At 46.3% G+C, this 17,720-nt stretch overlaps 1 non-coding gene across 1 annotated transcript; it reads right to left on the bottom strand.

Annotated features, from left to right (window-relative positions):
• Window positions 1–6,746: 6,746 nt before the first annotated feature.
• LOC123633698 lies at window positions 6,747–6,853 on the bottom strand. The gene has a single exon (XR_006733719.1). It is a non-coding gene; the product is annotated as a U6 spliceosomal RNA (small nuclear RNA).
• Between the last annotated feature and the right edge of the window lie 10,867 nt (window positions 6,854–17,720).

Here is a 17,720-nt window from a genome sequence, read left to right as displayed (position 1 = left end):
CAAGACCCCGTATCCACTAAAAAAACGTGGAAAAAATTAGCTATCTCTACTAAAAATAGAAAAAATAGCCAGCGTGGTGGCAAGCGCCTGTGGTCCCAGCTACTCAGGAAGCTGAGGCAGGAGGATCACTTGAGCCCAGGAGTTTGAGGTTGCTGTGAGCTAGGCTGATGCCATGGCACTCTAGCCCGGGCAACAGAGTGGGACTCTGTCTCAAAAAATAATAATAATAAATAATAATAAAAGAAAAGAGCCGAAGCAACTCGAGGTGCTATTGATTCAGCAAACAGAGACTTTGCAGCTTCTTTCCAAGGATTTCCCAGCTCCCTGCATCTTTCCAGGATAAGCCTCCTGCCTGCTATGCTGACCTCAGCCCGACCCCACTTGCCCTACCCTTTGATCCAAGATCTTGTGCATTTTCTGGCCTAATTGAGATTATTTTACTAAGCGTTTGATAACCTTTGTACAATAAACACCCTCATTCTCCACCTTCTGATATCCTGGAACATACCTACGTTTCCTAAACACAGGCATTACACCTTCTTTCTTACTGTCATTTATTCATTCATCAATATAAATGGCTCGTCAACTGTATGCCAGGCATTGTGCTAAGTGAGGCAAAAATAAAAAACAAGATACAGTCTTGGCCCTGATTCAAGAAGGGAGCATGCAAGGAAGTAATTAGAGTGTTATGCAATAAATCAGGTAACAGAGCTGGGCATGGTGGCTCATGCCTATAATCTCAGCACTTTGGGAAGCTGAGGTGGAAGGATCACTTGAGGCCAGGAGTTCAAGACCAGCCTGGGCAACATAGTGAGACCTCATCTCTTAAAAAAAAAAAAAATCAGTTAAGAGAATAAGTCCGAAGTGCTAGGTTATCTCTATTTGCCAGTGATTCAGTCAACCAATGTTTACTGAGCACATGCTATATAATCAGGCCTTGTTCTAGATGTTGGAGTGACAGGGGAGAAGAAAATAGATAAATTCCTGCTCTCACGAAACTTACATTCAAAGGAGGGAAGACAAGCACTAAGCAAGTGAACATACACATCTGTGTAATAATTTTGGGTAGTGACAGGTACTATGAAGAAAATAAAACAAGGTACTAGAATAGAGAGTTTGGTCCCAGAAAATGAGACTTTGCTAGTCCTAGTAGTCCCATGCTCTTGTGATTGCTGGTTCAGGAATAGGCCCACGACCCGATGGAGAGGGGCAACCGGGAGGCCTTTGGACAAGCACTGTCTCTCTGGGGAGGCAACGCTTAACAGTACCGCGAGGATCTGAGGGAAGGACATTAGAACAAAGGGAAGAGCGAATACAAAGTTCCAAGCGGGGGAACAAATCTGGTGTGTTCAAAGAACAGTCAGAAAGCCAGTGACTAGGGCTGGGTGCAGTGGCTCACACCTGTAATCCCAGCAATTCGGGAGGCCAAGGCAGGAGGGTTGCTTGAGGTGAGGAATTCAAGATCAGCCTGAATAACATAGCAAGACCCCATCTCTACAAAAATTAAAAAAAAAAAAAAAATCAGCCAGGTGTGGTGGCATGTGCCTATAGTTCCAGCTATTTGTGAGGCTGAGGCAGGAGGATCACTCAAGACCAGAAATTTGAGGTTGCAGTGAGCTATGATGATGCCACTGCACTCCAGCCTGGGCGACAGAGCGAGACCTTGTCTTGGAAACACACACACACACACACACACACACACACACGCACGCACGCACACACACACACAAACACACGCACGCACGCATGCACACACACGCACACAAAGAGAAGTGCCCACTAAACCTACCTTCTGTTTTCCAGGACAGAGCCCAGTCCCTATTCATAATAAAAGATTTCTCCTCACTTTAGGGTTGTTCAAACTTGATCAAAGAATTAATTGTTGGCAGTCTTAATAAATAAGTCCAGAAGTTTCTCTTTGCCATATTTGTTGAACTGCTCAAAGTATTAAATATTTGAGTAGATGTGGCAGGCATGGTTTCCTCTAGCCATCTTTCTCTGAGTAGGTTACACTTGGCCAGATGTTCTTATTTATTTATTTTTTTTTTTTGGAGACACAGTTTCACTCTGCTGCCCAGGCTAGAGTGCCGTGGCGTCAGCCTAGCTCACAGCAACCTCAAACTCCTGGGCTCGAGCAATCCTCCTGCCTCAGCCTCCCAAGTAGCTGGAACTACAGGTAACAGACACCACACCAGGCGAATTTTTCTATTTTTAGTAAAGACAGGGTCTCGATCTTGCTCAGGCTGGTCTTGAACTCCTGACCTCAAGCAATCCCCCCACCTCGGCCTCCCAGAGAGCTAGGATTATAAGCGTGAGCCACTGCGCCCGGCCTTGGCCAGACAGTCAGTGACTTGCCCTTTATTACCTGTGGTCCTCAACCCCTGGGCCACAGCCCAGTACCTGTCTGTGGCCTGTTAGGAAACGGGCTGTTCATCACCACCTGAGCTCCACACCTCGTCCCCTCCCCACGGCACCCCACCCAGCCCTCCCAATCCTTGGAAACATTGTCTTCCATGAAACCAGTCCCTGGTGCCAAAAGGGTTGAGGACCGCTGCTTTATTACAATTCTATAGGTCAGCCGGGTGTGGAGGCGATACTGGTCTGGACTTCCAGGTGACTTGCCAGTTAAAGTCAGCATGTATGGAGCACTACTGGGAGCAAGTCCTGGACAGAAGCTCTGAGGGAGATATAAAGCCTCCCTCCAGGGGCTTACAGTGTAATGGCGAGAAAGAGGTAGGTAGACCATGACAACTCCTGCTCATTGGGTGTTTACTAGATACTGCTCCAGATGCTTTACTTGAATGAACTAACTCCATTTTCATGACAATGCTATGAAGTAAATTATATTGTTTCTCCCATTTTACAGATGAGGAAACTGAAGCCTGGAAGGTTAAGTCGTTTTCCTAGAGTCACACATAAAGTGGAGTTGCTGGGATTTGAAGCCAGGCGGCCTGGCTCCAGAGCCTCTGCCGTTCATCGCACCGTGGCAGTGTGAGGCCCAAGGAAAGCATTAGGGGAGCGAAGCAGAGGTAGAAGCCATGCAGCCTTAGGAAATCAGGGCGGGCATCCCCTCCTTCAAAGGAAATCTCCCATCCTCTGGTCCATTTGGCAAACACGCATTGGACCTGGACTTAGGGGGCGACTTGAGCAAGGTGTTGCTGGTACAAAGATGGATGAGGCCTGCTTTCCTGCCCTGGAGGGGCTCACAGGAAGGCGAAGAAGGAGACAGCTAAGTATGCTAATTGTGTGTGAGATAATAAAGGGTCCGGAGGGGTGCCAAGGGGTAGATCAACTCTTCACAGGTGACTTACAGGTAAGAAAGGCTTCTTGGGCAGGTGACACACAAGTTGGGCTTTGAAAACTGAGGACGATCTGTCGGGCCAATGATTGGGGGGCAGCAGGTGGGGCAAGGGTCTGGGGACGGGACTCCAGGTGGAGGAACAGTGAGTGCTGTGACAGGCAGTGGGAGCAGGACTGCATGAGTGGGAGCTCAGCCTGGCGGGCGGCAGCCGGGGAGGGGCTGGAGAGGAAGCAGCGGCCAGGGCTCCAGGCAGCCCCGTGCTGTGCTGAGGGGTTCGCACTTTGCTCTGGGGCAGCACTTTTCAAAGTGGGGGCTGTAATCGTTGGAGTATTGTGAAATCAGTTTAGCAGGTCAGGACCAGCATTTATAAGAAATGAAAAATGAAAATGAAATAGAACGGAATAGACTAGACCAGAATAAAATAGAGAAGCGATACTCTTATAGTAAGAGTGCCATTTTGTAAAAATTTTTCAGGTTTGTGCATTGTGATAGAGGCTGAAAGTTTTCCCTCAATCCATTCCCCTGCTTCACAGAAGACTATGTCTTTACAACCTTGTGTATAATAGGTTCACAATAAGTGTTTGCTGGATTGAACTGAATTAAATAGAAGATTAGGGGAATAAAGTAATGTAGAAAAGTATTTAAGGGTTGAAAGAGAGATCAAGATAAATGGCACTGAAGGGTGTTGCATTCAGAAATCAGGGTCCAAGGTCCAACTCTTGACCTTGAATCAGTTGCTTAGCCTCAATGGGCCTCAGTTTCCCGTGTATAGGAAGAAGGAGTAACTGGGCTAAGTTATCCTTAACATTTCTTTCGGCTTGGGAGCACAAACCTGATCACATTGCTCACCTGCTTAAAACATCTTTTAAGGGCAGGGAGTTTCTCTGCATTTTTAACCACAATCCATAGTCATAAATATAATTCACAGTATAGTCTGGGGCCTGTGAACACATACACATATACATATAAAACACATATCACGTGTGTGCATGTGCCTGTGTGTGTGTCATAGGGATTGGTTTCAGATAATGAAACAGAAATGTAACCGTGCCTTAAATAAGATGGAAAGTTAACTTCTCTTTCGCATGATTTGACTTTCTTTTACAATCTAGGGGTGAGGTTTTCAGGGCTCCAACACCCTCAATACACAGCCTCCAACTCTGGGCCCACAGTGGCTGCTCCAGTTCCTACCAGCATGTCCGCATCCCGGCCAGTGAGAAGCAGGAAAGACACAAAGGAGCGCACACCGGTTCTTTTCAGGAGCTTGGCCCCGAAGTGGTACATCCCGCTTCTGCCCACATCCCACCGGCCAGACTTAGTCACATCGCTACACCTGACTGCAAAGGAGGCTGGAAGATGTAGTCTCTGGCTGGGCAGCTGTGTGTTAACACTTGGCCCTGTCGGACATGAGTTCAGTGTTAATGAGTCAACAATATGTATTACATTAGGGGGTCTTAAAACAGAAACATACATACAATAAGATTATGAATTGCTTGGTTGACAAAAATGATGGGACTAGAGACTGGAGGAACCTGACCCTGTATTTTTCCCAGGAGCAATGGTTCAGTACTCACTAATTCAGTGTTCATGGCAACTTTATAGAACGTTACTACTTCAAAGAATAAAAATCTACTGCATTTGTATGTGCCTCACCCAGCCTGTGCTTTCTTTCATCTGGTCTCAAACATTCCTTATAACATCCTAGAAAAAGGGTATTGGTTTAAGGCTTCTGCCAGTCAAGTGTTGAAGATGGGGCCGGGCACGATGGTTCACGCCTGTAACACTAGCACTCTCGAGGCGGGAGGATCGCTTGAGGTCAGGAGTTCAAGACCAGCCTGAGCAAGAGCAAGACCTCATCTCTACCAAAAATAGAAAAAATAAGCTGGGCGTGGTGAAAGCTGGTTGTGGTGGTGCACACCTATATTCCCAGCTACTCAGGAGGCTGAGGCAGGAGGATCACTTGAGCCCAGGAGTTTGAGGTTGCCGTGAGCTACGATAACACCACTGCACTCTATCTACCCAGGGTGACAGAGGGAGACGCTGTCTCAAAACACAAAACAAAACCAAAACAAAACGAAACAAATGTTGAAGTTGGCTGGTTTTCCTGCCATTTTCTCACCTCTGACAGATATCTGATTAGTTGGCTACTTTGTGGTCCCAGTTTTTCTCCAGTAGGTTAATAATTTTTCCTGATTACCATATGCAGTTTTTGCCAGTTTCAGAGAGAAAAATGCCCAGGTGACAGACACTTGATTTTTTTTCAAAAATTTCCTGCAACTTTTCATTATAATAAATTTTAAACATATAGAAAAGTTGAAAAATGGTAAAATGAGCACCCATATACCCTCCACTCTACTTAGATACCTAATTGCTACAATTGCTAACATTTTCTCATATTTGTGCTTTCTCTCTCCACACACACTTTTTCTTTGTTTTTCTTTTTGCTTACTGCTTACATTTGAAAGTAAGTTGTGGAAATCAAGATACTTCACCTCTAACTGTGTCATGCATCTCCTAAAAACAAGGCTATTCTCCTATGTAACGACAGTGCTCTCATCACACCTAAGAAAACAACAATTCCGTAGTATCATCTAATATCCAGTGAACATTCAGATTTTCCCACATGTCCCAAGAAAACGACAGAAACGTAAAGTTGAATGCCCTCATCAGCATAGTGGCTGTATATTCAAACCACAATCAGGACGTCCCAGACAATGATTTATGGGAACAATGGCCCAGAAGATCCCTTTGATTGCCGTAAGGCCTTCCAGAGCACCTGCCTACACCCTGCCGCCGCCTCCTCCCTCACGCAGAGACTCCCGCTCCTCCAGCGAGCATGTGCTCTGGCCGCCCCGGAGCCCGGGAATGTCCTGAGTACAACTTCTCCTTGCCCAGTAGAACACACGGGGACTCGCCTGGCATTCTCCTTGGTCTCATTCAGTTAATTCCACTTCGGGAAATCTCAAACACGTCTCTTTTCCTTTTGTTCCTGTTATAAACCGAAAGGCACCCTAACTATGACTTGTCCGAGAGGATTACTAGCCACATACCTTCATCAAGGAAGAGAGAATCCAGACAGCCAAACTCTCGGGATAGAATACGTATAACAAGCATCTGGAGGTTCCATCTGATTCCTCTGAAGTGCTTTGACCCCCTCCAGCATCCGCCTCTGTCACGCTCAGCGACACATTCTTCACCAGTAGGACTTGCTGTGCTGCACGGCGTGTCTTCAAGGTACATCAAAAGCCATTTGTTATTATTTGGTTATTACTTTTAAATTATTTGTATTTTCAACTGACACATCATAATTGTGCATATTTATGGGGTAGAATATGATGATGATTCTATACATGTACGTATTGTGTAATGATTAAATCAGGGTAATTAGCATATCCATCACCTCAAATATTTGTCATTTCTTTGTTGTGGGAATATTCAAAATCCTGGAGATATGGAATGCTTCACGAATTTGCATGTCATCCTTGCTCAGAGGCCATGCTAATTCTCTCGGTATCATCTCAACTGTAGTATATGTACTGCCCGAGTGTGCACTATCTGACTATTTAGGTACTCATTGTCTCTAGGAAGTCTCATTTCTTTTTTTTTTTTTCTTTTTCTTTTCTTTTTTTTTTTGAGACAGAGTCTCACTCTGTTGCCCAGCCTAGAGTGAGTGCCGTGGCGTCAGCCTAGCTCACAGCAACCTCAAACTCCTGGGCTTAAGCAATCCTCCTGCCTCAGCCTCCCAAGTAGCTGGGACTACAGGCATGTGCCACCATGCCCAGCTAATTTTTCTATATATATTTTTAGCTGTCCAGATAATTTCTTTCTATTTTTAGTAGAGATAGGGTCTCGCTCTTGCTCAGGCTGGTCTGGAACTCCTGAGCTCAAACAATCCGCCCGCCTCGGCCTCCCAGAGTGCTAGGATTACAGGCGTCGTGAGCCACCGCGCCCGGCCGGAAGTCTCGTTTCTATCCTGTCCATTTCATCATTGTCTCAGACAAGAGGGTCTTAAACGTCTATGGGTTACAGATTCTTTTAAGAATCTAATGAAAGTTATATAAACTGTCCCCAGACAAACGCATATGCTCACAAAATTTTATGCATTTTTGGGGGGATTCCCACTGAAGCCTCCCCATGAGGTCATGGGTCTCATGTTAGAAGACAAATTTCTTGAGTCTGCAGATGACGTTAAAATGAGAAGAGTTTATGTGTTAGGTATTGGACTGTCCAATCACAAAGAAATATCCTGGAACAACAGGGCCAGAAAGGAAAGATAGACTGTCACTGATACAAATATCAAGGGCTATTGGGTAGTTCATGCAAAAAAAGACCAAAGAGTTCAAACTGATTAACTCAACAGAAATGGCTGTCAAGGAAAAGTAAGTAGGGGTTTACATACCATTGGGGCTCAGGACACATCACCCCAAAATATGCCTGTGGGAAACTAAACTATACCACCCCAAAATATACTTCTTTGGCATATTTCCAGATGGCTATTGAGAGAAACTGAAGACGCATGAATAGCTCAGGAAAGCTGTCACTTTGTAAAAGAAATTTACAGCTACAAAGGAACTCTACATTAGTAAACAGATGCAAGCAGAGACTTTCTCTGAAGCCCCCTTGTCTGCCTGAAGATGGCTCTAGGAAAGATTACGTTATAGGAAGAGGAGACTGGGGGCCTACACCCCACAGAGATGACCACTGGTGGTCACCTATTCTTCTGAGAGACTTTATCTGCATGATAAGACAACCTTGGGCCCGGCGCGGTGCCTCACGCCTATAATCCCAGCACTCTGGCAGGCCGAGACGGAAGGATTGCTCAAGGGCAGGTGTTCAAGACCAGCCTGAGTAAGAGCGAGACCCCATCTTTACTAAAAATAGAAGGAAATTAGCCAAAAAACTAAAAATATGTATAGAAAAAAAAATTAGCTGAGCATGGTGGCACATGCCTGTAGTCCCAGCTAGTTGGGAGGCTGAGGCAGGAGGATCGCTTGAGCCCAGGAGTTTGAGGTTGCTGTGAGCTAGGCTGATGCCATGACACTCTAGCCCGGGCAACAGAGTGAAACTCTGTCTCAAAAAAAAAAAAAAAAAAAAAGATAACTTTGGCCTGCATGCATGTCCTCCCTTCGCCCTTCTAGAAGTTGTGTTGCCACCTCCCCTCAGAAGTCCCAAGCCCCATTCTTTTATTTATTTGTTTATTTATTTATTTTAGAGACTGAGTCTCACTTTGTCACCCAGGCTGGAGTGCAGTGGAGCAATCATAGCTCACTGTAGCCTCCTGGGCTCAAGTGATCCTCCTGCCTCAGCCTCCTGAGTAGCTGGGACCACAGGCAGGAGCCACCATGCCTGGCTAATTTTTTTTTTAAAGATAGGATCTTGCTATGTTGCCCAGGCTGGTCTTGAACTCCTGGTCTCAAACAATCCTCCCGCCTCAGCTTCCCAAAGAGGTGGGATTACAGGTGTGAGCCAAGGCTCCTATTCTTTCCTGTAGTCTCAGGATGGTATAAAACTTTAATCATCTGGCCTTCTTGGAGTCATGTTTTTTAACGCTCCAGTGTATATCTTTTCTCCTGTTAACCTGTCAAGTTTATTCCAGAGATTCAAATTATTGAAACTTTAGAGGGTGGAAAGTTTCCTTCGCTTCGACAAAACTGACTGTATTTCTTCTGTTAGATACTGAGGTAGATTCTGGGCGTCCTGTTTCCTAAAGGCAAACTAACATTTGCTGGCGACCAGGATGGTGAAAGTAGCGGTCTGCTGGTAAACGTTTAATAACTGGTTTTCCAGAAAGAAAGGGGGGGGGAAAGTCCAAATTTGCAGCATTTTCTGCTTTCCATGATTTAAATACTCCTACTGTGCCTACCAAGGTGACATCAGTTGTCTCATGAAACTTCTGAACACTTAGCATTCAGTTCTCCTGAGCTGGCATGAGCCAACTCCAGCACACCACTGGGCAAGGGCTTCTAGAAACCAGGTCATCTATCAAATAACTGAAGGACAGACCTGTTGAAGGACAGAAATGAACACATTTCTGGGGAACAAGACACGAACCCTTAACTAGCTGAACACTTGTCACATGGGAGTTATCCAATTCATGTAGTCAGATGGTGGAGCTGGGATCAGGGAATAAAAGACAACAGAAGACAAATATCAACTTGAAACAAGGGAGAATTTTCCAGCTGTCTAGGAAGGTGAGTGGACCCGGCTGAGGCAGAATGCCTACCAGCAGGGCTATGTCGGAGCTGCTACAGCGTGGGAGGGAGGTAAGACAGCAAGGTGTCCCAAGCTGCAGGGGTGGGATGGGGAGATTGACAGCAAAGAGCAGACTCAGATGCCCACGAGCCCACAGTCCACTGCTTTGTCTGAGCCTAGCCCGGCCACTGTCCTGTTGTCATAGCAGTTGTATAGCATTTCCGCTGCCTCATGTGTTAACTCAGCATTTGAGGGTGGATCTGAGAGCCCAACCTCCATTTGTAATGCGGTTTCTATGGGAAGATGTGTTGAATTTCAAACAAATGATACATAAACAAACTTTTGAAACGTGATCCTTCATAAGCTGGAGAACTGTCTAGTCTTCTTTTAACTTGTCCTTACACTCCTTGACACATCCAGCTGTCCTCCTAATGCTACTGTTCTTGGATTTGGGGACTAAGGTCTGTGATTATCATATTAAGTTATGATTTTCTGAATTTCAAATACCAGGATGAGTTTGACTATATGAGAAAAAAGAAGAGCTGAGACCTGGCCCCTTCTGAGTCACATTTGCCCAACCTGGCTTCAGGATATTGTCTGGAGTAAACAAATGCAGAGGGCAAGAGATAATCCCGCCCTGCTAAGGCCCTGCTGTGGCACCTGCAGTGGGCATTCTCTTCTCAGTCCTCCGGTGGCTGTTTGTGCCATTATAGCACAGACAACGCATTTACGGTGCTTGTTTACAACTTATTTTATCATTTTTTCATGAATCCTCTTGTTATCAGTTTATCTGTGTGCCTTACCCTTGCCTTTTCATAAGACCATAAGCCTTTCATTCTTGTAGAAATAAGCAAAAAAAAAAAAAAGACTGGAGACTGCAAGCCTTGACCTTATACCTGCCTGTAACATATTGATCATCTTTTAGGGCCTCCGGGAAACCAAAGACAGCAGCAAAATGGTGTGTAAGGAAAGACCCTAAACTTGGAGACACACAAACTTAGTCAGAATCCTACTCTGTCATTTACGGGCCATGTGACTGTGGTAAATTATTTAATTTCTGAGTTTTGGTTTTCTCATCTCTAAAACGGAAATGATTATACACTTGTAAAGTGCCAGTCATGTGCTAGGCACCCAATAAATGATCAGTCCCACGATGGGCACATGCTACATGACACCATTTGAATGAAATCCTACAACAGGAAAAACTAACCTAGAGTGACAGGAAATAGATCCGTGGTTGCCTGGGGCCAGTGGGGGTGGGATGGGGAAATTGACTGCAGAGGGCTCAGGGAACCTTTGGGGGTGGTGGAAATGTTCTATATTCTGACTGTGGCAGTGGTCACATGGGTGTGCGCATTGGTCAAAACACATCAAACTGTTCACTTAAAATGGGTGCTATTTGGTGTATGTAAACTATCCCTTAATAGAGTTGATTTTTTTTTTTAAATGTTCATTCCCTTCCTTTCTCCATCAATGAAACTATGTTGGATTAAGGAACGTATTCCAGAACCAAATATATGTTTTAAGTTATCTTTCATTTTAGACAATTCATACATCATATGCTTTTCCCCACGGGTCGATACGAGTAAATGAGAATTGGTTTGATATCCGGTCTCACCTTCTAACCGACGTATACAATTGCAGAGATGTGTCCTGAGGGGTCAGAGGGGGCAGACATTGGGACCGAGACGCAGTGAAAGAGTATACTTTCAGTATAGATTTTTCAGTAAAGATACCACACATCTTTTTACAAATCACCAACTTAAAGGGGAGAAGTATTTTTCTGGTGAAATAGTAAAAGCTTGTCACAAAACAAGGTGATGGTGAGGAGGGCTCAGATGAATGCGGTGGCATGAGGAAGCCACTTTTGCATGTTTTCCCACCCCCACCGTCTCCTTCTCATAGTAGCCCCTCTTTTCCTCCAGGAGTGAAGGGCATGTGCCAGATGTCTTCCAAGGAACTTTCCTGGAATCTGCCCCCACAACATTTTTGCTTATATCTCATTGGCCTCAACTTTGTCCTGTGTCTACAACTAGCTGCAAGAGAATCTGAGGAATTGAGTGTTTCTTCTTAAGGAAGCCCACACGACTAGCTAAAAATTAGAGGTTCTAAAATAAATAAAAATAAAAATTAGAGGTTCTATTACCAAGGAAGATGAAGATAATTCATATGGCATAGGCCACAATCAATCTCTGCCCAAAGCCCTATCTGGTAATAGAATATTTTATACGTAATGGTGGAATTTTGTAAATTACCAAAATTAATTATGTAGATCCACCTTGTGGCCATACACAATTACTGTGTCTACCCATAGTTCTTGCAATGGAAATATAGCAATAGCACATTGTTAAGTGGAGAAAAGGTTACTAAAAATAGAAGGTCTGTTCTGTAAAATTATATACGTATATATAAAGTCTGGATGTGCTCAAAGTATTTCTCTCTCTGGGGTGGTAGGATTAGATCACACAACTTTAATTCACTTTATATTATTATTTTAATAAAATGCATGCCTCATTTTTACAAGCAGAATGAAAAACTATTTTCACTTAGAAAACACGTGAGCCTCCCTGTGGCTCCCTCACTGTGTGAGTGGAGCTGAGAGGTGAGCTGCCACCAGGTGGGATTCAGGGGTTGGTTCTGTCGCCATCACTTCCCTTCAGCACACATGCAATGCCAGTGACTGGGTGTCTGCCCCCCCACCCCCCACTCCAACCCCGGCAGTGGTGTCTGGAAGGCCATCGATCCCAGCCCTGGAGCTCCGGAGCGGGCTCTGTGCTGGAGTTACGGGAATTGTCCTGAGAAACTGTCAGGGCAGCTGGGGGAAGGTGCAGCCCTGCAGCGGCTGCCCTGGCTGTCTTCTTGGTCTCTCCAGAACCACTCCCTGCCCTAGAGACTGCAGCACGGGACTCCCTACCTCCCGGCTCCCCACTGGGTTTAGCCAGTGGAGGCCCTGGTGGGAGAAGAGCAGGTGGCTCCCTCCAGGTGGGGCTACTGCAGACTGACTGCTTTTCCCCAATGAAGGTCACAGCCCCTGTCAGGCAGCCTTCTCCGCACCCACGCAGAGCCCCCCGTCCCAGCGCTGCTCCCTTCACCAGCCCTCCGCCCCGGGAAGGCATGCTCCCACTGTGTAAGCCCCAGAGTCCAGCACTACCGTGGCAGGTCCCCAACACCTGCCCCACACCTCTGCAAATGGTTCTTTCTACACTCTCTTCGCCTTCCCCAGCTGGAGAGTGCCATCTGTTTCCTGCCAGGATCCTGACCCACGCAGAGGGCTTGGAGTGAGGAGGGAAAAGCACCCAGGTTTAAAGAGCAAGGAGAGGGAGAGGAAACTGGGCCTAAGTGGCAGGGAAACTGAAGGCAAACCAGGGCTTATGAAACCACTGGAGACGTTTCAAGAAGTAGGCGGGGGTCAACAGTGTTACCAAAATTGGAGGGAGGTCAAATAAGGATGAGAGCTCAAAGCTGAACTGGCATGGGCCATCTGGAGGAGGAGCTGGCAGGGGAGTGATGGGAACTGGGTGGGTGGTCGTGGGGGGATTTGCAGGCTGGGAAGGAGAGGAAAGATGCAGAGGGAGGATCAGCACAGAGGCAGGGAAGCAGGTGGCCAGACCAGACCACGGAGTGAAGAAGACGGGCTTTAGCCAGGTGAGGTAGGCCACGTAGTAACTCCAGGAATGAGTATGTGCGGGGCACACACACGTGCAACACCCACACCCACTCTATCCACACATACACACCCCCACGTCAACACATAGCACCACCATGCTTCGCGCTCACACCGCATACACCAAAGGGACACGCCTGCACACGTACACACACTGTCACCCCTACACCACGGCAGACACACACCCACACCACGTACACAGCAGTCTCTGCCAGACCCATAGAGCTCACTGGGAGCCCACTGAACGCCGGATCTTTGCTTTGCTGTGACGCTTGTCTATTTGCGGGCATCAGTTTGAACCCTGAAGGGGACCGGTGAGAAAAGCCCTGGTTCTGTCCACTCCTGCATGAGAAAGGAGTTCCCGGTGTGTACAGCACAGTGCCTGGTGCAGCGGAAGTGCCCCGTGAACGGAAGGGCTACGTGGGCGCTGCCCCCTGGCTCCCACTCTGGGGTACGGGGCAAGGGCTGCACCTGGCTGAGTGCTGACCTCCTAAGTGATTTAACCCAGCAGGCACCTAAAAACTGGCCTCTGCTGGCCACGACCCAAACACTTGTCTATACAATGAAATATTCTAGAGTGAAAACGAGCACACTACATGCTACAACATGCATGCGTCCTTCTAACACAGTGTGGAGAGGAAAGAGCTGGTTCTGAACCACCACATACACACGTGGTACTATTTTTATTTGTAAAGTCCAAAAATAATTAGAACTAAATACTACATAATTTAGGGACACATATCTATAAAATAAAACTTTTATAAGTTTGAGAATGCCAACACAAAATGCAGGACAGTGGGCTATATGTGGGAGAGGCAAGGGATAGACTAAGAGAGGGTCACATAGATGGATGTTGTTGCTAATGGTCTGCTCCTTGAGCTGGCTGGTGGGTTCACTAGCTAATGTAATGAAATATACTAGTATTAATGACACCAGGCCATGGTCTGACCAAGGATTATGAGGAATCCAACTCTGTGCATCGGATGTTCTGTTACAATAAATAAAAATAAATAAACGCTGTCAGCTTGACCCTAGTTCTGCTTATTTTTGCACTTCCTTCCGCAGCGATGCTGAGGGGTCACTGCAACCTTGCTCTTGGCAATCGGGGTTAGTAGCGCAAGGCTGGGCAGGAAGTGAACGGGGGGGATGAGGCCATATCTGCTTTAACACTGTTCTCGATAGGTCCTTTGTGGTGAGGGTTTCCAAGAACCAGCACAGCAGTTGAGGGAGCTGAGCAACATTTACAAGAAATGTGCCCCTGCCCCACCCACCCCCCTTGTCCCCTTTCTCCTCCCTTTATGGCCTCCAAGTTTTCCTCCCCAGCCCGCCCAAGGAAGGACAGTTCACGGAGGCAACAATGGGTATTTCCACAGGACAGAACCGCGTACCCGGCTCTCTGGAGCCTGGGAAAGAACTGTCTTGATCTCCAGATCCTGGGCCCTGAAGGGACCTTGAAATGACTGAGCCACCTAAAAGTTTATTAAGTGGCAGTGTAGCAGAGTGGTGATGAGTACGGACTGCCTGGGTCCAGACTCTGACCTGGCCACTTCTTAGTAGGTGACCTTTTATTTCTATTTTTTTTTCTTATTACTAATTGACAGTTTTCATAAGTATGTGACCTTTGATGTGACACCTAACTGCTCCACACCTAAGTTCTCCCCATCTGTAAAACAGGGATAAATAAATAGTAGCATTAAGCCGGGCGTGGTGACACACTCCTATAATCCCTGCTACTTGGGAGTCCAGCCTGGGCAGCACAGACCCTGTCTCGAAAAATAAATTAATTAATTAAATAATAGCATCTACCTTGTGGAAAGATGTGAGGATGAATAAGTTAAAATGTGCAAAGCATGCTGAACAGTGCTGGGCACATAGTAGGTATCAAATGCGTGTTAGCTATTATCACTAAGGCACTACTGTGTGCCTGGCACTGGGGCGTTACAAAAGATGCAGAGGGAGGCCGGGCACGGTGGCTCATGCCTGTAATCCTAGCACCCCGGGAGGCCAAGGCGGGAGGATCATTTGAGCTCAGGAGTTTGAGACCAGCCTGAGCAAGAGCGAGACCCTGTCTCTACTAAAAATAGAAAAAATTAGCCACGCAATCAAAAAAAAAAAAAAATTAGCCAGGCGTGGTGGCACGTGCCTATAGTCCCAGCTACTTGGGAGGCTGAGGCAGGAGAATCACGTAAGCCCAGGAGTTTGAGGTTGCTGTGAGCTAGGCTGATGCCACTGCGCTCTAGCCCTGGCAACAGAGTGAGACTCTGTCTCAAAAAAAATTAAAATTAAAATTAAAAAAGGTGCAGAGGAATCAAGGGGACCACAATCGAGTGCAGAGGTCAGCAAAGCTTTTCTGTAAAGGGCCTGATAGTAAATATTTTGGCTCTGCCAGCCACGCGGTCTGTCTCCACACTGGACTCTGCCAGCACAGCATGACAGCAGCCACAGACAGCACAGAAATGGATGAGCGTCATTTGTGAGCACTGACAATTGAGTTTCATATAATTTCCATGTATCACACAACATTATTCTTCATTCGATCTTTTTTCAACTATTTAAAAATGTAGGCCGGGCGCTGTGGCTCATGCCTGTAATCCTAGCACTCTGGGAGGCCGAGGCGGGTGGATCGCTCGAGGTCAGGAGTTTGAGACCAGCCTCAGCAAGAGCGAGACCCCGTCTCTACTAAAAAATAGAAAGAAATTATCTGGCCAACTAAAATATATATACAGAAAAAAATTAGCCGGGCATGGTGGCGCATGCCTGTAGTCCCAGCTACTGGGGAGGCTGTGGCAGGAGGATCGCTTAAGCCCAGGAGTTTGAGGTTGCTGTGAACTAGGCTGACGCTACGGCACTCACTCTAGCCCGGGCAACACAGCGAGACTCTGTCTCAAAAAAAAAAAAAAAAAAATTAAAAATGTAAAACCCAATCTTAGGTTGCAAGTTGTACAAAAAGAGATAGTGGGTTGGACTCAAGTCAGCAGGCCATCATTTGCTGATTCCGGGTCTAGTGGGAGAAAAAACATTTATCCCTTCTGGATTTCTCTGCCCTGTCTGCACATTCAGTGCCTCACTTTACGGGTGAACAACTGAGGCTCACCCTTCAAAATCTAGTTGAAATGCCACCTCCCCTTTGAAGTCTTCCCAGATCACCTCAGCCAAGGCCAGTAGTAACTCCATCTGCTGCCTCCTACATGGTAAGCAGAAATATGTTCATTACTTTTTAAAGTGTATCATGAAATATTTGAAAGAAACCAAAAAGTTATAAAGGCTAATACAAACACCTTAGTCTTCACCATCTATCTAGCTTACAGAATAAAGCATTGCCAAAACAATTGACGGTCTCAGACAGACACTTGTCCCCAAATCACAACCACCCTTCCTTCTCCCCAGAGGTAACGACCACTGCCTAACTCTGGGAACTTACTGCCATCCTGTTCTTCTTTGTACTTTTACTGCGTATATATGCATCTGCAAGGAGATGCTGTTCGTTTCCAAGTACATGTTATTTAATCCAATCTCTTCTAATTATCCAATCCAGGAGTATCTCTATTTAAGATTAGCCTCAGAGAGTATAATACTTGCTCGAGGATTCTGGATAAGTGACAGTGGTAGAATCCAAGCCCAAGGCAGGATCCCAAGTCAATGCCCCTAACCACTGTTCTTGTCTATATTCCATAGCTGTGGCATTGACCTCACACCACCTTATGGGTTATCTGACTCATTTTCCACACTAGATTTTAAACTTCCCACGAGAACAACAAAATATGACCTTTCACCCTTCCCATACAAGTAATATCTTGCACCCCAAAGGAGCCACAATCTGTATTTCTTCAAAGAGACACCTTCCATCACCCTTAGCAGTCTCAATAGATGGGGAAACTGCCAGAAACTCACTTCAAGAGAAGGGTGGGGCTTTGCCAGATTTCCTTAGAAGTTTGGAGCAACTTTCAATTGTTCAAGTGTCCCCTTTACTGGAAAGCATGAGGCATGCAACCCTCAGGCTCCAAAGGTTGGTCATGTGTGCAAGTTGTGGGGGGTTGGGGGGGTGTAGAGAAAAGGGGAACCTCGGGAAATTAGCCCCCCAGAACCAAGACATCCTTCCTTCCCCTCCGAAGCCACATGAGGGCTGTGCTGGGGGTTGGGATCTAGTCCAAGTTAAAGGTTAGGACAAACCCCAGAACTCAGTGAGAAGTGAGGGGACTGTGGCCTGAACCCTCAAGCAACCTGGTCGGTGCCTCTGGGCCAGGGTCCCAAGGGTGTGTGGGTGCACCGAGGGGCCTTCCAACAATGCAAAGGGAGGGTGCAAGACGACCCAGAGGGAGGGAAGAATATTATAACTGCTGCTGCTGTTTATAAAGAAACAAAACCAACCTTTGCTAATACTTAATACATGAATTGGCAGCAGCAGAAATTTCAGTGTGCTTTTAGAATACCGGGATGTATTCGGGCCACATGTACTAAGTAGATTCATGGGTTCCAACATCCAGTTTAAACTAAACTCATGAAGTGGACAAGGGGCCTATTAAACAGATTCCTGCAAAGAAACCATAGACTAAAAATACTAAT

Source organism: Lemur catta, chromosome 2 (genome assembly GCF_020740605.2).
Source record: "Lemur catta isolate mLemCat1 chromosome 2, mLemCat1.pri, whole genome shotgun sequence".
NCBI classification, from domain to species: domain Eukaryota; kingdom Metazoa; phylum Chordata; class Mammalia; order Primates; family Lemuridae; genus Lemur; species Lemur catta.
Note: the sequence above shows the minus strand (reverse complement) of the source record. Positions and strands in the feature narration are given on the sequence as shown.